This window comes from Bos mutus, chromosome 27, assembly GCF_027580195.1.
Source record: "Bos mutus isolate GX-2022 chromosome 27, NWIPB_WYAK_1.1, whole genome shotgun sequence".
Classification (NCBI taxonomy): domain Eukaryota; kingdom Metazoa; phylum Chordata; class Mammalia; order Artiodactyla; family Bovidae; genus Bos; species Bos mutus.
Window position 1 is genome coordinate 32,727,820 of NC_091643.1, and position 26,006 is coordinate 32,753,825.

The window sequence follows — 26,006 nt, forward strand, 5'->3', positions numbered from 1 at the left end:
TAGCTTTTATTATGTTGAGGTATGTTCCTTCTATTCCTGCTTTCTGGAGAGTTTTTATCATAAATGGGTGTTGAATTTTGTCAAAGGCTTTCTCTGCATCTATTGAGATAATCATATGGTTTTTGTTTTCAATTTGTTAATGTGGTGTATTACATTGATTGATTTGCGGATATTGAAGAATCCTTGCATCCCTGGGATAAAGCCCACTTGGTCATGGTGTATGATCTTTTAATGTGTTGTTGGATTCTGATTGCTAGAATTTTGTTTAGGATTTTTGCATCTGTGTTCATCAGTGATATTGGCCTATAGTTTTTTTTTTTTTGTGGCATCTTTGTCAGGTTTTGGTATTAGGGTGATGGTGGCCTCATAGAATGAGTTTGGAAGTTTACCTTCCTCTGCAATTTTCTGGAAGAGTTTGAGCAGGATAGGTGTTAGCTCTTCTCTAAATTTTTGGTAGAATTCAGCTGTGAAGCCGTCTGGACCTGGGCTTTTGTTTGCTGGAAGATTTTTGATTACAGTTTCAATTTCCATGCTTGTGATGGGTCTGTTAAGGTTTTCTATTTCTTCCTGGTCGAGTTTTGGAAAGTTGTACTTTTCTAAGAATTTGTCCATTTCTTCCTCGTTGTCCATTTTATTGGCATATAATTGTTGATAATAGTCTCTTATGATCCTTTGTATTTCTATATTGTCTGTTGTGATCTCTCCACTGTCATTTCTAATTTTATTGATTTGATTTTTCTCCCTTTGTTTCTTGATGAGTCTGGCTAATGGTTTGTCAATTTTATTTATCCTTTCAAAGAACCAGCTTTTGGCTTTGTTGATTTTTGCTATGGTCTCTTTTGTTTCTTTTGCATTTATTTCTGCTCTAATTTTTAAGATTTCTTTCCTTCTACTAACCCTGGGGTTCTTCATTTCTTCCTTTTCTAGTTGTTTGAGGTGTAGAGTTAGGTTATTTATTTGACTTTTTTCTTGTTTCTTGAGGTGTGCCTGTATTGCTATGAACTTTCCCCTTAGGACTGCTTTTACTGTGTCCCACAGGTTTTGGGTTGTTGTGTTTTCATTTTCATTCGTTTCTATGCAAATTTTGATTTCTTTTTGATTTCTTCTGTGATTTGTTGGTTATTCAGCAGCGTATTGTTCAGCCTCCATATGTTGGAATTTTTAATAGTTTTTCTCCTGTAATTGAGATCTAATCTTACTGCATTGTGGTCAGAAAAGATGCTTGGAATGATTTCTATTTTTTGAATTTACCAAGGCTAGCTTTATGGCCCAGGATGTGATCTATCCTGGAGAAGGTTCCATGTGCGCTTGAGAAAAAGGTGAAATTCATTGTTTTGGGATGAAATGTCCTATAGATATCAATTAGGTCTAACTGGTCTATTGTATCGTTTAAAGTTTGTGTTTCCTTATTAATTTTCTGTTTAGTTGATCTATCCATAGGTGTGAGTGGGGTATTAAAGTCTCCCACTATTATTGTGTTATTGTTAATTTCTCCTTTCATACTTGTTAGCATTTGTCTTACATACTGCGATGCTCCGTGTTGGTGCATATATATTTATAATTGTTATATCTTCTTCTTGGATTGATCCTTTGATCATTATGTAGTGACCTTCTTTGTCTCTTTTCACAGCCTTTGTTTTAAAGTCTATTTTATCTGATATGAGTATTGCTACTCCTGCTTTCTTTTGGTCCCTATTTGCATGGAAAATCTTTTTTCCAGCCCTTCACTTTCAGTCTGTATGTGTCCCCTGTTTTGAGGTGGGTCTCCTGTAGACAACATATGTAGGGGTCTTGTTTTTGTATCCATTCAACCAGTCTTTGTCTTTTGGTTGGGGCATTCAACCCATTTACGTTTAAGGTAATTACTGATAAGTATGATCCCGTTGCCATTTACTTTATTGTTTGGGGTTCGAATTTATACACCATTTTTGTGTTTCCTGTCTAGAGAATATCCTTTAGTATTTGTTGTAGAGCTGGTTTAGTGGTGCAGAATTCTCTCAGCTTTTGCTTATCTGAGAAGCTTTTGATTTCTCCTTCATACTTGAATGAAATCCTTGCTGGGTACAATAATCTGGGCTGTAGGTTATTTTCTTTCATCATTTTAAGTATGTCTTGCCATTCCCTCCTGGCTTGAAGAGTTTCTATTGAAAGATCAGCTGTTATCCTTATGGGAATTCCCTTGTGTGTTATTTGTTGTTTTTCCCTTGCTGCTTTTAATATTTGTTCTTTGTGTTTGATCTTTGTTAATTTGAGTAATATGTGTCTTGGGGTGTTTCGCCTTGGGTTTATCCTGTTTGGGATTCTCTGGGTTTCTTGGACTTGGGTGATTATTTCCTTCCCCAGTTTAGGGAAGTTTTCAACTATTATCTCCTCAAGTATTTTCTCATGGTCTTTCTTTTTGTCTTCTTCTTCTGGAACCCCTATGATTGAATGTTGTAGCGTTTAATATTGTCCTGGAGGTCTCTGAGATTGTCCTCATTTCTTTTAATTTGTTTTTCTTTTATTCTCTCTGATTCATTTATTTTTACCATTCTATCTTCTAATTCACTAATCCTATCTTCTGCCTCTGTTATTCTACTATTTATTTGCCTCCAGAGTGTTTTTAATTTCATTTATTGCATTATTCATTGTATATTGACTCTTTTTTTATTTCTTCTAGGTCCTTGTTAAACCTTTCTTGCATCTTCTCAATCCTTGTCTCCAAGCTATTTATCTGTGATTCCATTTTAATTTCTAGATTTTGGATCAATTTCACTATCATTATTCGAATTCTTTATCAGGTAGATTCCCTATCTCTTCCTCTTTTGTTTGGTTTGGTGGGCATTTATCCTGTTCCTTTATCTGCTGGCTATTCCTCTGTCTCTTCATCTTGTTTAAATTGCTGAGTATGGGGTGTCCTTTCTGTATTCTGGCAGTTTGTGGAGTTCTCTTTATTGTGGCTATTCCTCACTGTGTGTGGGTTTGTACAGGTGGCTTGTCAAGGTTTCCTGGTTAGGGAAGCTTGTGTCAGTGTTCTGATGGGTGGAACTGTATTTCTTCTCTTTGTTTAGTCGCTGCTGTGGGGAGGGAGGGAGGGATGCTGCAAGCAAATAACACTGGCGTGCGCCGCAGTGCCTCAGCCACACTGGGTCTGCCCCCGCTTACTGCGCGTGTAGCCTCCCTGCCCACACTGCTCGGGCTCTAGGTTGTTCCGCCGGGAACAATCCGAGGCTGGCCCTGGGTTGCATGTACCTCCCAGGTCCAAGCAGCTCAGGTTCAGGCACTCGGATAGTCCTCAGAGGCGCAGACTCAGTTGGGCCTGAGTATTGTGCTCTTCCCAGGTCCGAGCAGCTCAAGTGATGAGGTGTTTGGCGAGCGCCAATGCTGCGACTTATCGCCTCCCCGCCACTCGGTTATCTGGGCGCAAAACCGGCGCACCTTCTTAGGCAGATGTTAACCGTCCAGACCCCCAAGAAGTTTTAGTTAGCAAAGAAGCCTGCTTACAGTTTTATAGATAATGTCTCTCTGGGGCTGCGATTGCCCCCTTCCGGCTCTGGCTGCCTATCACCGGAGGGGGAAGGTCTGCCGCCGGCTATCTCTGTTCAATTCTTTGTTCCGTGCGCGGGCCTGGCGGTCTTAGGTTGGGACTGGCTTTTCGCGTAGTAGATATCCCACAGACTGGTTTGTTAACCCAAATTATTTCGCTCAGATAGTGCTCAGGGTATTCAGGCCAGATTCTTACTCTAAGCGATGCAGCCCGCGCTGCGCCTCCCTGCCCAGCCCCCGCTTGTTAATGGCGCCTGCAGGCGTCTGCGCTGCTTCTCCACTGGGGGAGTTACCGTAGGACTCGCAATCTTCGAGTTTTAATTGTTTATTTATTTTTTCTTCCTGTTATGTTGCCCTCTGTGCTTCCAAAGCTCGGCACAGATTCGGCAGTGAGAAGGTTTCCTGGTGTTTGGAAACTTCTCTCTTTTAAGACTCCCTTCCGGGACGGAGCTCCGTCCCTCCCTCTTTTTGTCTCTTTTTGTCTTTTATATTTTTTCCTACCTCCTTTCGAAGAGTTGGATTGCTTTTCTGGGTGCCTGATGTCCTCTGCCGGCATTCAGAAGTTGTTTTGTGGAATTTACTCGACGTTTAAATGCTCTTTTGATGAATTTGTGGGGGAGAAAGTGTTCTCTCTGTCCTACTCCTCCGCCATCTTGCCTGTTTATCCTGAACTTTCTAAAGGTTGTTATTTGTACACTTCTTACAAAATTGGCTTACTTTGCATAAATCTTCTCTCTATTGTATTATAAGCAAACTGAGAGCAAGACTATGGTTTTTACATGTGTGTGCATGATTATCTCAATACACATATATGCAAATTATTGAATCTACAGAACACACTACTTGCAAATGGTAGGCATTCAATAAATAATAAAATGCTATCCCTTGTATTTTGTTAAAGTTAGCACAGATAACTTCAAGTTTGCTCTTGTCAAATATACTATTGTGATTTTTGGTCATTGGATTGAAGATTTGTGATTAGTAAACTGATTTATAGCTTTAAGGATAGCTTCAACATCTGCCACCATAACTACATCTATAAAAAGTGTTTTACAAGGAATATGCTTGTCAATTTTATACGGCTGCTTCCTTTTCTCACATCGTTTCACTACATAAATGAATCAAGCCTCATTAAATCCCCAAATTCCATTAGCTGAAGAGCATTCCTGGGTGTTGCCTGCTGGCCAAGGAGCCCCGGGCCATTATTTTGATGAAAATATACGTAACACAAGCCCCAGCAAAACAGCAGATGGCGACTGCTACACCCAAAATAGATGTCCTTTTCATTATAGGGATGCAAAAGTAGGAAGTAACGAAATACCTGGAGTAACAGGCAAATTTGGCCTTGGAGTAGAGAATGAAGCAGGGCAAAGGCTAATAGAGTTTTGCCAAGAGAATGCACTGGTCATAGCAAACACCCTCTTCCAACAACACAAGAGAAGACTCTACACATGGACATCACCAGAAGGTCAATACTGAAATCAGATTGATTATATTCTTTGCAGCCAAAGATAGAGAAGCTCTAAACAGTCAGCAACAACAAGACTGGGAGCTGACTGTGGCTTAGATCATAAACTCCTTAATGCCAAATACAGACTTAAATTGAACAAAGTAGGGAAAACCACTAGACCATTCAGGTATGACCTAATCAAATCCCTTATGATTATACAGTGGAAGTGAGAAATAGATTCAAGGGATTAAATCTGATAGCCAGAAGAACTATGGACAGAGGTTTGTGATATTGTACAGGAGACAGGGATCAAGACCATCCCCAAGAAAAGGCAATGCAAAAAGGCAAAATGGTTGTTTGGTGAGGCCTTACAAATAGTTATGAAAAGAAGAGAAGCAAAAGGCAAAGGAGAAAAGGAAAGATAAACCCATTTAAATGCACTGTTCCAAAGAATAGCAAGGAGAGATAAGAAAGCCTTCCCCAGTGATCAATGCAAAGAAATAGAGGAAAACAATAGAATGGGAAAGACTAGAGATCTCTTCAAGAAAATTAGTGATACCAAGGGAACACTTCATGCAAAGATGGGCATAATAAAGGACAGAAATGGTATGGACCTAACAGAAGCAGAAGACATTAAGAAGAGGTGGCAAGAATACACAGAACTATACAAAAAATATCTTTAGGACCCAGATAATCATGATGGTGTGATCACTCACCTAGAGCCAGACATCCTGGAATGTGAAGTCAAGTGGGCCTTAGGAAGCATCACTACGAACAAAGCTAGTGGAGGTGATGGAATTCCAGTTGAGCTATTTCAAATCCTGAAAGATGATGCTGTGAAAGTGCTGCACTCAATATGCCAGCACATCTGGAAAACTCAGCAGTGGCCACAGGACTGGAAAAAGTCAGTTTTCAATCCAATCCCAAAGAAAGGCAATGCCAAAGAATGCTCAAACTACTGCACAATTGCACTCATCTCACACGCTAGTAAAGTAATGCTCAAAATTCTCCAAGCCAGGCTTCAGCATAAGCAATGAACTTCCAGATGTTCAAGCTGGATTTAGAAAAGGCAGGGGAACCAGAGATCAAATTGCCAACATCTTCCTGATCATTGAAAAAGCAAAAGAGTTCCAGAAAAACATCTATTTCTGCTTTATTAACTCTGCCAAAGCCTTTGTGTGGATCTCAATAAACTGTGGTAAATTCTGAAAGAGATGGGAATACCAGACCACCTGACATGCATCCTGAGAAATTGGTATGCAGGTCAGGAAGCAACAGTTAGAATTGGACATGGAACAACAGACTGATTCCAAATTGGGAAAGGAGTACGTCAAGGCTGTATATTGTCACCCTGCTTATTTAACTTATATGAAGAGTACATCATGAGAAACGCTGGGCTGGATGAAGCATAAGCTGGAATCCAGATTGCTGGGAGAAATATCAACAACCTCAGATATGCAGATGACACCCCCATTATGTCAGTAAGCAAAGAAGAACTAAAGAGCCTCTTGATGAAAGTGAAAGAGGAGAGTGAAAAAGGTGGCTTAAAACTCAACATTCAGGAAACTAAGATCATGGCATCTGGTCCCATCACTTCATGGCAAATCGATGGGGGAAGCAATGGAAACAGTGACAGACTTTATTTTGGAGGGCTCCAAAATCATTGCAGATGGTGACTGCAACCATGAAATTAAAAGATGCTTGCTCCTTGGAAGAAAAGTTATGACCAACCTAGACAGTATACTAAAAAGCAGAGACATTACTTTGCCAACAAAGACCTATCTAGTCAAAGCTATGGTTTTTCCAGTAGTCATGTATTGATGTGACAGTTGGACTATTAAGAAAGCTGGGTGCCAAAGAACTGAGGCTTTTTTTTTTTTTTTTTTGATGGTTGTTGTATACCTCCTATTTATTTTTTTTTAATTTTATTTTTAAACTTTACAATATTGTATTACTTTTGCCAAATATCGAAATGAATCTGCCATAGGTATACCCGCATTCCCCATCCTGAACCCTCCACCCTCCTCCCTCCCCTCCCCTCCCCTCCCTCTGGGTCGTCCCAGTGCACCAGCCCCAAGCATCCAGTACCATGCATCGAACCTGGACTGGCGACTCGTTTCATACATGATATTATACATGTTTCAATGCTATTCTCCAGAACTGAGGCTTTTGAACTGTGGTGTTGGAGAAGACTCTTGAGAGTCCCCTGGACTGCAAGGAGATCCAACCAGTCCACCCTAAAGGAAATCAGTCCTGAACATTCATTGGAAGGACTGATGCTGAAGCTGAAACTCCAATACTTTGACCACCTGATGGGAAGAACTGATTCAGTGGAAAAGACCCTGATGCTGGGAAAGATTGAAGGCGGGAGGAGAAGGGGACGACAGAAGATAAGATGGTTGGATGGCATCACGATTCAATGGACATGGATTTGAGTAAACTCTGAGAGCTGGTGATGGACAGGGAGGCTTGGTGTACTTCAGTCCATGGGGTCGCAGAGCCTGACAGGATTGAGCAACTGATGTGAGCTGAACTGATACGTAATACAGTGCCCCCTTGCTACCTCGCAATTGTATGACAGGCAAGGGTATTCCTAAATCTCTCCGCCCTCCGCCTGTTCAAGGTCAAAAACAAAACTCCATGAAAATAATAACTAGTGCCTAAAACGTTTCTTTCTGGGACATACGATTGTGGAATATGCTGCTTGTAGTATGACCCACAGTATCATTTCAACAGAGTCTGTTTGCTGCCGATTGCAAAGGAAGTCAGCCTGAGTCATCCACAAGCTGTCTGTAGGTAAAAAAACGGTGTCCACCCAAGCCCCAACCTGTACAAATATTTTTATATATGAACTCAGGATAAATCCATATTTTTTCTCATTTTTGTAAAACAACTGTGGGTATTATCCAAAAATAGCTGACTGTTAACTAGACAACTAGCCAGATCTATAACGCTCCATGCGGACTCTGGCTGTTGCCTCTCCATCTGTACAGCCTGCTGCCTGCCTGTTTTGAATTATGGAGAGTTGGGAGAGGAATCCAAGAGAGAAGGAGTCAGTGGCAGAGGTTGCCTCTGCTCTCACTTTCATGGGGGAGATATTATTCTCTTTTTTGCTTTGACAGTGGCCTCTTATACAGGATTCCAATCACTCCTCACTTTCAAAGGAGCCCTGTGTGAAGCACCCCCAACCTAGAGTTTGCAGAGGGCCGGGTGCACACGATTACCTTCAGGTGTCCCAGCACTAGTTGTACACAGATATATTTTAGTTCTTTTCTGTCCTTTGTGTCTTATTTTCTTACACTTCAAAACTTGGGGATTCTTATTTCCTTTCAACAGATAGTGTAACATTATTAAGCAGAAAAATGCACTTACAGATGAATTGGATCACATACTTCCGCATCAGATGTTAGCTTTCTGCTCTGAACTCTCAGTCTCGATCATGTGAGTGGCAGCAGGTAAAGGTTTTAAACTCTTTCCAGCAGATGGAATGAGTCATGACAGTTATTAAATTACCACTGAGCTATTTTTAGTTTCTTATTTTTTAGTACTCTTTTTTTTAAACTTGGTTAATTATTGCATGTGACGATTTTTAAAAGATGTGTTTTTCTTCCTTCTATTTTGGAAGCAAAAACAAATTTCTAGCAACTGTTGACTTTATTTTTTTCATAATTTTACTCTCTGTTCTAGGCTGTCTATACAGCAGGGGTTTGAGAAGATAAAACTGGGGTGTGTTGCTCATAATTCTTGCTCCAAAAAAATAAAACGATGTCATTGTAGTGTGAGATAATAAGTATTATTTTCTGTACTTTGGTCTTGATTGGTACCTACATTCCACTTTAAATCCAAATGTAGTAACAAGGAATTCAACAACTTGTATGATGAATGACCTTGTCAGAAATGAGGACTTGTGTCTGCTGAGCTGCTACAATGGAGTGAATTATAGTTGGGTACAGCCTGAGATTGGGAATATCAAAACCAACTGCCTAAATAGGAAAGAAATTAGGAATATGAGTCCAGGCTGCTGCTTTTAACGCAAAGACTTTAAAAACAGCAACTTTGGTGAAACAAATTGAAACAAAAAGCAGGAAAATCATATTTGCAATGATACAGGAGTCAAGCTGATGGATTACAAAAAACATATAGCCATACCTAAACAGATATACTAACAGTTGAACATGAATGCTATGGGGCTAACTTTGGGTCTTCTTTTCTATCTGACCTTTATTTACAGGTCAGTATTTTTGTATTTTTTATCCCATGATCATGACAGTAGTACTGAATCAAAACTCTCACCCCCATTGCAGCACACAGTGTGTGACACTAATTAATCTAATGGAAGGAAACCAAACTTGGGTGAAGGACAAAGTAGGATCTTGCTCCATGGCTGTGATCATGGGGTTCTTTCTGAGAACTGACTGTCAGTCTTTGATGTGACAAGGCTGGTGCTCATGGTTGTTACTTATCCAGAACTTATTTCTGCTGTTATGCTTTTGAATATGTGTAATGGATTCTGGAGCAGAATGGAAGTTCATAACAACATATAAGGAGAAAGTTCTAAGAATGGAAAATGGAAGAAACTTAATAGTCCTGAATCATAGACTGGGAAAATGTCAGATTTTTTAAGAAGAGCTTTGTGATGACTAAATTCCATATTAAAAAAAATATTCTGACGCTTAAGTTCTGCAGAAGACACTATGATTCACTGAAAATAATATTTTTTCAAATCGTGGTCTTGTGTTAGAAGATTGGACCCACCTCTTACTTACTGAGAATCTCTATAAACCTGTATTTCTTAATCCAGAAATTAGCATCAATCCTGCAGAGTTTTTGTTAATATGGATAGAATTATGTTGAATATTCAGTATCAATCTTTCCACAAAATTCATGCCCATAATTTATCCTAACAAACATAAGCCTATAAAAAGCCGTTTGTATCTATTGAGCGATGTGGCCAGTTAACACTTAAGCATGGTTGGGCTTCCCAGGTGACACGAGTGCTGAGGAGCCTGCCTGCCAGTGTTGGAGAGGCAAGAAATGCTGACTCAATCCCTGGGCCAGGAAGACCCTTGGAAAGAGGAAATGGCAACCCACTCCAGTATTCTTGCCTGGAGAATCCCAGAGGCAGAGGGGCCTGCTGGATATGGTCCATAGGGCTGCAAAGAGTCAGACACGACTGAAGTGACTTAGCACATGTCCACATAGACCCAACCAACAACCAACCTGTGAAATGATTTCCTTTACAACTTATTACATTCTAAAATATCTTAAAGTGATTATGTCTCTGTAGAAGTTAATAGGACCTAAATCAAGGACACACTAGTATAAAAATTAAAACAAAGTAACTGATAATCCTTTTCTAAAAATGCATGGATGCTTTTTATTTAGCCTTGTTACATACTGACCTTGTTCCAAGCTAACAGCATACTTTTATATCATGGTTTTCTAAGGACAATTCTTAAAGTTTTTGTTAAACTTTCTAAAAATTACCCGTCATGTGGGTTGTCCACAACTGACACAATAAATCTTGGGGAAGAAGTCAAAGAGAGTTATAGTCTCCCAGTCCCTAAGAATTTTGGAGTAAAATCCTACTGCACTTTAAGTCCAGAAAAGGATCTGTTGGGAGACACTGAGTAGAAAAGTCAACCATGCCTAATTCAGTGAAACAGAAACAAGTAAAAAGCGCTAAAAAATGGTTTTCTTTAGTTGTTGTGGTAGACCCATGGATCTAATACAAGTTATAGAATGGGTAAATCCATTACGTATGAAAAAATAAATTTTCCTTGGTTTTCCCTACCTTTTTCATCATTTAAGACACATATTAGTCACCAAATAAGACATGATTCATTCTTGTATAAATAACTCATCATTCTCCCTTTTCTGAGTTCTTCTAACCTCTGCCCATGAAACTTGTGTGTTTTCAAATAATCTTTCAGTAGCTAAGGACTGTCATAATAACATCTAGCTCAAGTTTCAGGGCTGGAAACTTTCTCACATGCATAAAACTATTTCGTTCTTTTGTCTCATTTCATCCCTGTTTTCTGTTATGAATGAGAGTAAATCTATAGCCTAAATCTATCACTTCAGCAAAGAGACCAACTGATGTATTAATACCTGATAACTGGATTCTGTGTCACTGACTTGGGAGAGGTTTATTTTTAATAAGGGAATACTCAACACCAAAACACTAATCCAGAATTGTAAATAATTAATGGTCCTATTATAAAACATTGAGACATATTTTGGGAAGGTGGGTGTTTCTATAGATCCTTTAAATATATTTTATACTTGATCTGTTGTGTTAAGTTCTCTTTGGTTCCTCCACTTCTAGAAAGAGGTCAAATTTGGTGACAAAATGTATTAATTTGAAGGAGACCCTGAGATAAAATTAATGGTCCAAGGTTGTAACTTTTATCTTGTGATATTCACAAAAGAAGTCAAACTTGTTAATACATCGCCACCTTAAAAGTATACAATCTTGGCAATGAAAGCACAAAACTATAATAACTTTAAAAAGAAATCATCTTTTGAAACACTGCTAGTCAGAGTGCTCTGCAGATGAAAAGCAAGTAGACTTTCTCTTTATTACAATCACATACTCGCCCTCAAACATTTTCCTTTTGAAGGGGCAAAAATGAGTTTTCCTTTTTTTTATTTTAAAAAAAGGCAGTATTTCAAACAATGTGTTTTCTTGTGATAAGAGATCTATTTTAATGTCTTTACAAAAGAGGACTTTCAAAATGGTACGTTATGGGGGGAAAGTGTTAGGATTACAAATCCCACTGATTTGAAAAGGACACAAAATTCTGTAAAATTGTTCTACTCTTTGCCAAGTTCTTTCAGGAAGATACATGTTTTTCTGGAGGGTTTCTGTTAAGAGTTATTTGTTAGTTAGCATTTCTTTGTGAAGGAAAAATAAAGCCTAAAAGGACTCCTCTTAAAATTTCTCAAAATTTAGCTCTGACCACTTTTCCCTAATCATAGGGAGAAAAGTCAATGTATCATCTTCCCAGGAATCTCCTATATAAAAATACTGGTTAGAGAATAATCAACTATGAAGATCACTTTGCTGTCTTTTGCTGCTATATTTTTACCCCCAAATAAATGCTTTCCTTTAGGCTTTTGATCTTTCAGTATTGTAGTTGAGGTCCTGTAACAGAATTTAAGAAATATATCCAACCTACATTTCTTGTTTTGCCAAGTTATTTGAAAAATATTTTCAAATATATTCTACAATGTTCTAGGTTTAAATTACAGTGTAATAATTTGTGCATGGTGTATGCAGTGACACCTGGCCCTCGGCCTTTTGTCTAACAATACAGTAGACAAGAATGATTACTCCATAATTCACACCCTGCCATGTCTTATTGCTTAATTAAAGCACAACCTTCCTCTACATGACAAGCAATTGGACTGTTAACATTATAGATGATTATCCAACCTAGCATATTTTATTTTTACAACTTACTCATTTTACGAAATAAGGATGCTCACTTTAGGTACACCTACCTCTGAAAATATGAAAAATCTGTTTTTTTACTTCCCTTTTGGCTCTTGAACAAATTGCCACTCACAAAAACATAGGCAAAATATCAGATGTTTTGAATTAGCAATTTAAATATTGAAATAGTCCAATATCTATCAAGCAAATTAATGAATGAATTTGATGGCTTCTGAGTATAATAGTTTCTTTTCTCTGTTCTATTTTTTTTTTTCTTTTTGGACCCCTCACAGCATGAGGAATCTTAGTTCTCTGACCAGGGATCAAACCTGTACCACAGAACCCTAAACACTGGACTGCCAGAGAATTCCCTGTTATTCTATTATTGATCAAGAAAACACAAGGGATGATGCATATGTGCATGTACTTATAAAAGAAATAATGTGTAGGGCCTATATAAGAAACTGTAAAATTCTGCTGAAGACTTTAGAAGAGAGTAAGCAAATGATAAAGCCTAGTTAGTATGTGAATAAGAATATTGTATAGTAGTATAAAGGTGTGAATTTTCCTGAAATCTATGAAGCTGACAGTAACTCAACAAAAATTTAAAAATCAACTGGAATTTTTAACATGATAAAGTGATAATAAAGTTTTTTAGGTTAATGACTAAGTATTCACAAATTGGTAGAAGAATCCTCAGGAAGGAGCAATGAACATCACCTGATGGTATCACATATTGTATTGCAATACATATCCCAAGTGCTACTATAACTAAAAGAGCTTGGTACTGGAGAAGATATGATAAGCAAGATCAATGCAAATCTGGAAACAAACATAAATGCATAAACTCATCTGCCCTCCTGAGTTTCTTGATATTCCCCTGGCAAAATCCTAACCACTGTTACACCAACACTGCCTACTCTATACAGGTATTTGTACAACCAAATATAGTGAACAAAAACATGCAACCCTACACACTGGTCTTACCCTAAATTTCTGACCACTAACCTCCTTTTGCAGCCTTCACCCTTCATGGTTCTTGTGTTATTTTCACACTCCATTCACACTCCAGTCCATCACAATTTCACACACTCTCCTTATATCTTCAGACCTTGACCATACTTAGTGTCAGATGATGCCCTTGCTTCTAAAACAGAGCACCTAGAAGAGATCTTCCACCAGCTCTCGCCTCATCTTCCCACCTTTCTGCATTTGCACTTGTTGATGCCAGCTTCTCTCTGCTGGCTCCTCCCTCCCCGTTTGCAGAAAGCCTGATATTCTCTCACCTATATATGGAGAACTCCAGCACATCTTTCTTGCATCATCAATTTCCCCCTATCGATTGAGTCATTCTTAATAGCTATAAACTGTTAGTGCTTTTATCTCAAACAAAATAAAACTTTCTTCCTCCTTCTAACTAAATGCATTCATGCTCAGTCGCTCAGTTGTGTCCGACTCTTTGCGACTGCATGGACTATAGCTGGCCAGGCTCCTCTGTCCATGAGATTCTCCAGACAAGAATACTAGAGTGGGTTGCTATTTCCTCCTCCAGGGGATCTTCCTGACCCAGGAACTGAACCTGTGGCTGCTTCACTGGCAGTCTATCATGCAAATGCAGTCCATCAGACCTCATGCAAATTCTGTCAGTGCCACCTTCAGAATATAGTAGGAATGTAAAACCACACGTCGGCACTGCCTCCTCCACCACCCTGGTCCAAACTGCCATCACCTCTCATCTGGATTACTATAGTTGTCTCATAACTACTGTCCCTGCTTCTGCCCTTTCTTTTATTGAGTCTCTTTTCAACAGAGCAACCAGGGATGTCCTTTCAAAACATACATCAGGATCACCTTATGTCTCTGCTCAAAATCATCCAATATTCCACTTCCAGAAAAACAAAATCACTTAAAAGCTTCCCATGTTACACGGATTAAAAGCTAAAATCTATTAGTGATCTCCAGCTCCGTGATTCTGTGGTGCTCTTCCACTCTGGCCCACACTCCTGTCCACTCCAGCTCTTTTAGTTCCTTTGTGCTCCTTTACTCCACCAGGTAAATCTTTCACCAGGGCCTTTGCATGTGCTATTCTTTTCTACTTGGAGCTTTATCCAAGCTACCCATATGGCTCCTTCTCTGCTCCTTCAAGTCTTTACTTAAATATCACTTTCTCAATAACAACTTCAAATAACTCTTCCTGGTATTTTTTCATAGTATTTACTTCCCTTTCTCTTTCCTCTTTCTCTCTCACACACAGTCACTTATACTCTTATTCTGTTTGTATCTTCTGTTTCTCCCCACAAGAATATAAGCCTCATGAGAACTAGAATTTTTTATTTTTATTTTTTTTTCAGCAGCATCAGTTTTATACTGTTATTTTTTTAATTTAAATTTATTTATTTTAGTTGGAGGATCTGTTTCACTTATTGTTACAACCTGAACACCAGAAACAGTACTTGATATATAAGCAACACTGAATAACTGTTTGAGTGATTGCATAAATAATAGGTAGATATTTAAATGAATATGAATTTCTATAGAGGAAAAATTATAACTAGTAATTATTTCAGAGAGTACTTTTTAAAATGTTTTTTTTCCTAACCATGTACATTGTTAGTTTTTGTTATTTAAAATTATAACAAAATGATATTAGCATGGATATTATAGGATGTTATATGGCATTTCTTGTTTTTTTTCAATATGTTCCTGTTTTATATAAAAAAAGGTAACACATTTTATCAACAAATCTTCAAGATCATTAAAATTGTTACTAGAGTTATAAGCAAGAAGTTAACTCAGATATCAAACAGTAGGAGAATAATGAAATGCACAGTTAAGTGAACAATCCTGCATCTAAAGAGTTATATAAATTCTAAATGAAGAAATAGTATAAGAAGTCTATTAAATAACTGAAGCAATAATTGTATGATAAGTAGTCAGTTTCAAAGACTGGAGAAGAGTTTTCTGAGGTTCTCTGTACATTGCAATGGTAGAGAATGACCAGCATGTCTTTTGCTATGTTCATTCATGTATTGGCTAATAATAGTATGATTGTGATGAAATGTAGTAATTGGAAACTTGGAACTGATGGTCCATGTTCAGAAACAGAATAGAGTAAGAGCTGATTTTATTAGCTTGAGTGATAGGTTATTATATTAATGGTTCCATTCCAGGCAGGGTGGCCCTGGACATCTCAATGCTGACTGTGCTCCATCTCATAATGACTTATGATTTTCTGTCAGGCATCAGCACTTTGATTACCCAACACAGATGAAGACAAAAGCTGATACTAACTCAGGGACCTCTGCACAACTTAAATCCAAAGGTAGGGTCCATGTAGTGCAATGAAAGGATGTTCAGTTGCCCGTTAGCTGCATTAAAAAAGTATGTGAATTCAAGTAGAATTTTCTGCAAACTGATGAGCATATTGGTTACTTTTTCTACTAATAAATATTTCTACAGACATGAGACTAATGAAGCGCATAGTAATACTGCCTTTTCTTATTTATTAAAGATATAAATTCTCAAGAGAGATGAAGAGATTTAGGTAATTCCACGCATAATTTCACACAAAGCCACTTCAAGTACCAAGCCTTGCTCAGTACATAATAGGTAATGAAGGAATGTGGTCTGATCACAGAAGAACAGAAAATCAAAATAAACACTTAGGCTATCCGAAGGCATGCTTCCTGATCCTTCCACCTACATAATTTTTTGTCAAATAGAAAATGCTCTCTTTTGTAGATTTCCATGGCCTTGATACACTGTATTGAGGTCCTGCTAGCCACCCGATCATAAAAGGATCTAAGTAAAGAAGCTGTTCCATTTTTATTCCAATTCAGTCCTAGCGTGATAGCCTTGATGTTAAAAGCATTTTATATTTTTTTACAAGATTATCAGCTCAGGATTTTCTGATCTCTCTCAATTTTTCTCCACTTCAGGTTTTCTCACAGGTAATAATAAAGCCATTTTGATAGAAATGTAGCCATCTTATGATTTTCTTTTTAAGTGGGGTGCCACATTTTTCACAATTTGAAACAGTAGGCACAGCAAAAGTACACTGGAGTGGAAAGAGAGAAAGTGTGGGAGCAACATGTTCTCCTAAAGTTTCAGGAATCCAAAGTCTTAAAAATATTCTCTTTGATTTTTGCTGCTAAGACAGAGTAGTTCCCCAAATCCTACTGAACCTAGCCCTGTTTCTTTCTATCATTTTCATCTACTTTGGCCAGGACTGAGTTTTTGGAATGTTTGGGTTCAGTATTTTACTTACTATTTCTAAAATTTACTGCAGTGCTTCTGTCGTTTGGTATTTTTTTTCTTCTGCTCTATTTCCTTTTCCACCTCTATTCATTTTGATGTAACACCGTCAAGCTTAATCATTTCTTAATCTAGTTTTCTTTGTGGTCTTTGTTCCTTTACTTTTGCCTTGTAAAATTTTACATAGTAAAACTCAAACCCTATTTGTATTTTATCTGAATAATACATATATTTTAATGATATATTGTAAATAGTTTAATATCCTGTATTATTCATATTTCCTCGACAATAGTTGAAAGTGTGTTTTTTTCCCATAATTTTTAAGACAGTTAAAAACCTGTTAATAAAACTATCAGATATAAATGAAGACATCAAATATGGTACAACTGTTTTCAATTTTAACAAATAGCCTTGTCCCTGAATTTTATTTTAGAACATTAAACTATTTAGATTATACCGAATAGTTTATTAGATTCTGTGAAAGTTAGAGGTTCAGAATACTTTTCTTTCTGAATTAAATAAGCATAAAATAAATATTTCAGTATGAGTCTTTGGTGAGGCTGGGTGTTAGGTGTATTTGCAATTAGGCATATTTCTGAAAATCAAACTCAAGGACTAAAATTGGGTTTGATTTCAAACAATCCCTCCATAGCATACGTGTTCATTGCTATGCAACACAATTTAATAATAAATGATGCCAAGTAATTTTTGCATACTATAATGGGCTTGCAAGTTTTGCTGCTTGAAAATTACAAAGAGAAGGTGGTTATTTAATTTTCAATGGCTATGTTAAAATGCTAATTTTTATAATTAAAAACAAAACAAAACAAAACGACTTCAACATAAAACCTACATGTTAAAGCTGAAGAAAAGACCTGCCTTCTGTAATAGTAAATGTGCAACAGTCTGAAAAGTCTCTTTCACCCTTTGGGAAAGCAAAGAACATATTTCAATAACTTTCTATGCTGGTCTACTCACCTAGCTTCTCTGATGAGTTGGCTGTAGGAAGTCTGGGTAGAGGCAGGGCTCAATTACTGTAATTTATGTATCCTTGGACGTCAATCATTCCTGTTGAGAGGTGGGACTCGTAAGCTCTCAGTGCATTAATTAAGAGCTTATCTCAGCAGAGCCATCTTTCTACCTAAGGACCAAAAAGAAAGTTTTAATTAGATTTTTAAAAGCAAGTATGTCATCGATGAAAGCAAGTATAGTTCTTTAGTTAGTCTGTGAGGCCACAACCAGAAGAGAATATTGCAAACAATACAAAGGACACAGTTTTCAATCATCTGTGATGTTGTAAGTAAATGGGCAGTGTCAGTCTCCAGCATTGGTTTCAGCCCTTGGACAGTCACCTCATGAAAATAACTGAAGTTTTGACTATGTTGTTTCATTGCCAACATAATTATTGGACCCTTGTCTAATTATTGATGCGGAGCTGATGCTGATCAAGTGCAATTACAACGTTGAGGACAGACAGTATTATTCTCTGATGGCTGACTTTTTGTTTAGGGCTAGTTTCTGACTGAATATGCAATGGGCAATGCAATGCAAGCTCAGCAAAAGGGAGTGAGGGAACTTGCACAACACATCAATTTCATTGGTTCAGTGATGGAGTCAGTGTGCCATTGCTGGCTAACCTGAAAACGCAGGGACTCGAGAGAAGTAAAAACGTAGCTAGGCTCACTGGTGTCAGCTGCTTGAGAGGCAGTTCTCTTGGAATGGCTGGTGTGAGGCCATCAAACACACTTCTCAGGGCTCACTTGGGAAATAACAGATACATTATTGATTAAAATATTTATAAATTAAGGGAGGGAAACAAATTTTAAAAGCCAGTTCAGATTCTAGAAGGGAAATATATCTACAATAGCTATTAGCCCCTCCCCCGCCATAATTAAAGGTGGGAGGGGTTGGATGCATGGTTAGGAGAACAAACACAAATGTGTCTGCCTACGTTAAGGGAAAAGCAAATTGTGAAAGCAAAAAAATAAAAGCAAAAATACTGAACAATAGAAACACTACAATAAACCAAGAAACAATGAATGAAGGACCAAACCTAAACTTTCTGAAAAATTAGCACCAGAAACAGTAGAGATGCAAAAAACTTTGGTTTCAGAAAAGTTATAGACAACAGAGACATATAAACCCAAGCACAATGAGCACAAAATGAATGATGTCGTGATTCTAACAGGCAGGACTAGTACCATGGACAGATGCTTTAGACACCAAGGAGAGCCAAGCTCAACGGCTCAATATAACAGAACTTGTGTTCCAGTGTTCCTCATCGTTATGATATTTCATTTTGTTTTTCAAAGGGAAGCTGTTTAGGAAATCCAGTTACAGTAGAGGCTGTAAATTTACCCCCTAACTAGCATACTTGACATGCACTAAATAACAGCCACAAACCTGACAAAAGAAACTATAGCTTTTACAGGTATATGGTTTGTGCAGTATGTTTCTAAATGATAGTGTACGATGAAAACATTACTATGTAGACAATTTGTCAGAAGAATAAAGTTGGAAGATTGTAACCCATCATTTATGTTAATGTTCATAAGGATATTTTACAATCTTTTCTCCACTCTTTCCTCTTACATATTTTCCCAGCTATTTTGCCTCATTTACTGTGCTGTGTAATGTTTACAGCACAATGCATACAGTAGTGCTCCCCAGATACAAACTGGCAATAGTGCTGGTTACACCAACCTTGTGTATCTGATAAATTTATGTAATACAGACATCTAGCATTTGAATACACTTTTTGTCCTTCAGTGCATCTTTTTATATGAATTAAAGTCAGGGTGGGACTTCCCAGGTTGGCTCAGTGATAGAGTCTGCCTGTTAATGAAGGAGACTCTGGTTTGGTCCCTGGATTGTGAGGATCCCCTGAAAAAGGAAATGGTACCCCACTTTAGTATTCTTGCCTGGGAAGTCCCATGGACAGAAGAGCCTGGAGGATTACAGTCCATGGGGTGATAAAGAGTCAGACGTGATTTAGCAACTGAGCTTACGTGCACAAGCCAGGGTATATTATAAAATCAAATGACCTCTTGGGCATCCTATACTTAAGGATATCTAAATGGTAATATTCATACATACAGTTTTCTGTTCTATGATTGTGTGAAATCTGTTCACCCCAGGAATTTCTGTTTTCCAAACAATGTTTAAAATTTCTTTATGATAGACTGAGGGCTGCTGCTACTGCTAGTCACTTCAGTCGTGTCCGACTCTGTGCGACCCCATAGACGGCAGCCCACCAGGCTCCCCCGTCCCTGGGATTCTCCAGGCAAGAACACCGGAGTGGGTTGCCATTTCCTTCTCCAATGCATGAAAGTGAAAAGTGAAAGTGAAGTCGCTCAGTCGTGTCCGACTCTTAGTGACCCCATGAACTGCAGCCTTCCAGGCTTCTCCATCCATGGGATTTTCCAGGCAAGAGTACTGGAGTGGGGTGGCATTGCCTTCTCCGAGAGTGAGGGCAGAGCATGGTAAAATAAACAAATATTCAGTGCAGTTGTTTTCCAAGGAGGAAAACATTGTGGTGTGCTTTTCCATGGGTTGTTAGCTATTTTTTTTACTGAAGAAGTTTGAGGATCTGAAGCCTGTCAAAGGCTACTGTTAAACATTTCCTGTCAACTCCTTTTGGCCATGTTTTTAAATTAAGAACATGACAGAAGGGATAGCTTTCAAACCAGGCAGTAAACTTGGGGGCTTTTAGCCAAAGGTATGATTTTTTTTTCCACTGCTTAATTTGTAGAGAACCCAGTTTTAGGATTCAGCAGGTAAAAGTAAGTCTTTTCCTGAATGAACATTTCTTTGTTATTTTTATACAACATCTTCTCAACTTAATAGGACCTTTTGAATTTGCTAAAGCAGAAGGCCAGTTCTAATTACAACTGGAACACTGTATCCATACTAGGCTTTGAGATTTGCTCTGATGTGGGCTCCATGGAATCCCAAGGGAGAAACCTTTAGTCTGTATTTGGGTTCATCTTCTGTTCTGCCCCTACTATAGGAAATACCATCATTTCTAAAAGTTTCTCAGTGTATGATGCTACCAAACCCCTGACTTAACCTACAACTCTCATCTCCTCAGAAAATGATTCTCTGTTACCAGGTACGTGCTTCCACTCTTTTCCCTTTGAGCAGCCATGATGACAGCTGTGGGGTAAGAAAGTCCATGACCTTGCTCCTTCTCCTAAGGTTTTGGTGAGCCTCCCCTAGTTCCTGGCAACCTGGCAGGGGTCACCGATATGTGTCAATTGATGAACTGGGGGCTGAAAAAAAAAGGGAGTATTTGTAGTGACATCATGAAGTCTCAATCTGTTTCAAGTTTTCATTTATTCACTATTTAAGGGTAGCATAGTTGGGGTTGTTGTTTTTGTTTTTTAAATGGTATTTAAGTGTCTATATTTGCATGAAGATATGTGGCTGAGGAAAAAAAGACTTAGAATGCACTTACTCAGAGAGCAGTTTTTACCAAGTGGACCAGTAAATTCTTTTGAACGTTTAGCTAATTCTTTCAGTGAAATCAGTCAAACTAGCATATATTAATTCACCACATTTTCTATACTCATGGGACTTGTATCCAAAGGCAAACTATAATGAAGCTGTAGATAAAATGACCCAGTTCTGTGTTGTCTTATTACTGGTGATTAAGTGTGAAAGAGCAGGATTATTGTCTGACCTCCTCTACTCTTTTTGAGAAATTATATTAGAAGGAATAAAAATTCCTTTTTAAATATCTGTGAGAAAAAATAGAGACATTAAAATAGAACACTGGAATCAGATACACATGTATCATTAGCATTATAAACTAGAACTTCCAGCAGCCTTGAAATGACAAAAATACCAACTTTGATTCTATTTTTTAAACTGAGATTCACCATTGTGGGATGATTAGAGATTTCATATTTCTGTTAATGAGATTTAATACAGAAGACTTTACAGATATTAATTCAATTTAGTAATGCCAAGAAAAGACAAACCAAGTCTAGTATATTAGAGTGTGTAGGTTTGGAAAATAGGACTGAAAGTATCTGCAAAGTCTACTTATTTAGACAGATTTTTTTTTCTAAGACATAGAAGAGAGATTTCTGGGTGGGTTATCAGTCTTTTATCTTTGACATTTTATTATTTAGTTTAACACTGAAATATTTTATTGTACATGAGCCTAGAGGTGTTCCATTTTAATATGTTCATAAGACAGAATAATAAATAAATGATGATTTAGCCCAGTACTGATGTCAGGATTGTAGTAAATTTCATATTTTTTAAACCTTTCCCCAATTCTGACTGAGGAAAAATGATTAGTTTGTAGCTACTTTCTTGACATCTGAATTGTCCTTAAGTTTTATGGGTATTAGGTTATATTAGTGATGTCAACTATTAACTACTTGTACTTGAATATCTCAGTGACCAAATTTTTTCTCATATAATTCTACAAGTTTAACAACAATGGTGGGGGGCAACAATGTATTTCATTGCAAACATGTTCTAAAGTAATTTCTGTATTAAAGATCAATTCTTTATAATAAAAACTTTGCAGTTAGTGAAACTATTCAAACACTTTAGAAGTAATGTTATAGTGGTGGAAACAGTAAGGGAAATTCATATTTCTTTATTTGTCCTAAATATTTTCCTATTTACTCTTTTTGTGTTTTCATGTAGATTCTATGTGTGGGCATATTAGATGACATTATCCAAATCTGTTAATTTCATCTTTATTAATGCAACAGATTTTCTTTTAAGGAAGATTGAGAGTGGAGAACTTTTCAATATTTAAAAAATATTCAGCATTTCCAAATAATCTTGTAAATGTCATGATATTTGGAAAGCTTCACTTTTATCACCATTTTCTTAAAATTCCTATAGAAACTATACACAGGCTATTTTAAAGAGATTTTTTTTTGTCATTCTATAATCCATTCTACTCTATAAGACTTTTAGCCCTATTCTTATATTGTTAATAACTCAAAGCAAAGAGAAAAATAATACTTTTTTCAGTGATCTAAAAACTCCTGAGACTTAGGGTCATATTTCACTAGTTATACTTTCATATAAAATATGAATCATTTTGAAAATGGATCTCCTTCAGTTGACAAAAGACAAAACAACATCTGTAATTAAATATAAATGGATACCTATGTCTGTATATTTGCATGGATATGTTTAATGCCAAGTAAATATCTTCTAATTCTTCCATTGTCAGTACTAAGACATGTATGTATATAGTTATGTGGGGTGTAAATAAGACATGATTGGTTCTTTCACATTTGTGTTTATTCAGTACATTTTTATTGAATTCCCACATAAGTGCCAAGTGCTGGGGCACTGTGTCCTGGGGACAGAATAATGAGCAAAACAAATGAGGATGCTGCCTTCATTAAGCTTTCATATGTGTGTGTGTGTGTGTGTGTGTATAATATATTAGTATTAGGTAACCATTTTATACAAAAATGGTTACCTAACACTTCAATACATTTATCCATCAGTGTTTACATTTATCTATTTTACATGCCATACATACTAATACTATTATCAATTCAGTGATTTCTCACTTTCCAAAAACATTTGGGAAAAAAAAAAAAAAACTCGGTTGAAGTCTGATTCACCACGTAAGATGATTGAAAAAAGCAATTCTACATTACTTCTAGGCATTCAGTATAAAGGGAAATTTTCAAAGATACGTTTATGGCTTAATAATTAAATCTGGGTGAATATGCCTGCTGGGAACTTCTGCAATAATAAAATAGAATGGCAGGTTCCAAGCCACAAACAAAGAACTTTTTCTTTCAGAGATCTGAGTCACAGCATATTAGTATTTAATAGATTTTGCATTTTTTAAATGCATAATGCAAGAATTTCATGGTAGGGAGTCTTGAATAATTATTCAAGTACAATCCAAAAGGTTCAGAAAAACAAAGAATGGGAAGCAAATACTCAACAATATAACTATCTTAGGGACTCTAAGTGGCAGAAACATTAAGATACGGTTGCTTTGGTCTCATTTCTAGAGCCTCTCCTTCCCCACCCATAATATTCTCAGAGACTTAAGTATTTTCCTGCCTTCTACACACTAGTACAGAGCTGGTAACATCTCTATAATTCCTAGAGATGCCCACGAGAGCAAATGGCCATCTGGGGATAGTACTGATGCTTAACCCACAGACGTCAAAGTGCTCAAGTTTTATCAAAAGCTAAAACAGGAAAGCATGAGTATGCATGAATTAGCCATTTTCCTTGAGACTCTGTGAATTCAGTCATCCTTTTCTTGACAAAATACTACTCAACAGAGATAAGCAACAGCTGGGATGATAAAGAAATGGAAATTTTCCAGGTGTTTCCAAGATACAGCCTAAATTATTATAGAGGTTTTGGAAAATAACTTCATTTTAAGGTCCCATTTTAACACACATTGACTTGAGAACTTGGGATTTAATTATTCATTTCTATCTATTTTCATTTACTAACATTCATCTATCTTCAAAAGTCAAAGAAAAATAAATCTCCATCTTCACTCTGTGGTAATAACTGGACGAAATTGCTGAGACATTGATTTTAATTGTAGGGGTCCAAGGATGAAAACACAATTCCCAATTTTCTTCTGGTTTTCAGGCAGTATAAAATTACAATACTTCAGAAAATTATCAGAATGCTTAGGTAGTTGTAATCTATGTTCATTCTCCTCCTTCATTTCCTCCTCAATAAATAATGGATAAAGCAACAACGAGTCTTTGCTGACTTTTTAATCCACTAATATATAAAAAATTATCTCCTGGAAATAAATTAGCATCTATACAATTGTCTGCAAATGGTTGGAAAGTAATCTGGTGGTTCTTAAGATGCTCTATGCATTCTGTTTTACTTTTGAGCCAATTAATCACTCCACTCATCTCCTCACTCCACCCCCACCTCATCCTCACCTCAAAAGAAGCTTCTGTCTCACTGAAGTGGAGATTTGTTCCATTATTTTTGCCCCTCTTTTCTTGATTTGCTATCCAATTTTCTGTAAATTGAAACTGACATATCAATAGTACAAATGTAAATGTTACATCATTCTCAAGTGGAAAGCTCTTTTTACTGGAAATACAGTTGATAACAGTGTAAATATAACAGATGTACTACTTAACAGCCTACCTGATTTATGAAAAGGTATTCTGGCCACGTGAATAATTTTCAAACTAATGTTTAGCCCTTTAAGAATCATCATACTTTTATCTTGTTTAGAATCTTAGGAAAAAATGAAGGCATTCCCACACCTCCAGAAATTAAGAAACTGTTACAGGAAATAAAAATAACCTGAGTTAAATGGAGAGATGTCCCTAGATGTACGGAAGTGGGTGAGACGGTCATTTCATGAAATGGCTTCAGAATTCTCTTCTGTTATGCTTTTCCTGCTGTGCTTCTTGCATTTCTAAGTTTCGCACTCATTTCTTTCCAAGGTCAGTTGGTGGACTTCTCTCCTGACAAACATCTCAACTATTCTTTGGGCCTCACTCCTACAAACTACTCAATTAATTCTCAGTTGTCACTGCTGTTGGGTTTCCATCCTCAGATTATAATTACAGCAAATTGGAGGATCCAGCAAGGGAAGCCTGATAACTAATTCTGTGCCTAATAAACAAAATATATGCAGAGAGTTTTTTTTTTTTTTTTCCTTGAACTAATTCTTTTTCCTTTCCAATGTAATTTTAGACCCCTTCTGCCTTGAGGTTTTTATGTAAGTTACAGATTGATATATAAATAAAATACAATCTGGCCATATGCCATTAATCTTACATGCTCCCTGAAGTTACAGAACACACTCTGGTGCCCAGGGAGTTAAAAACATTGGAACAATCATTTTCGGTGTAAAGTTTATTCATAATAATGTTCATTTGTCTCTTTACTTTGTTGATATATAATACAGTGGACTGCAGGAGTATTATTTTATTGCATTTTATATACATAGGTTTAGTAAGGAAGATTGAGCAAATAGTTCCTTTTAATCAGCTACCCTTAGAAAATCAAGTCCATGTAATGAAAACATTAAATTAGAACATTTTACATTAAAACCACCCAGTTGCTTGCATCATGTAGGCATACAATGAATACTTATTGTATTAAACTTCATAAAACATAATCTTTTCTTAAAAATGCTTACTTCTGCATGAAAAGGAACCTCCTTTAGCAGGGACCCCTTAAAATAGCATTATTTGTTTCTTAATACAGATTTTTAAAAGTATTTCTCTGTGCTGCTTTTTTTTTTTTTCTTTAAACATGTCTCATAGGGGTTCTTTTTTGCCACTATCACAAAATGGATATAATCTGAGCAAAGAAGCAGCAGACTCTTAAGTTGTGATT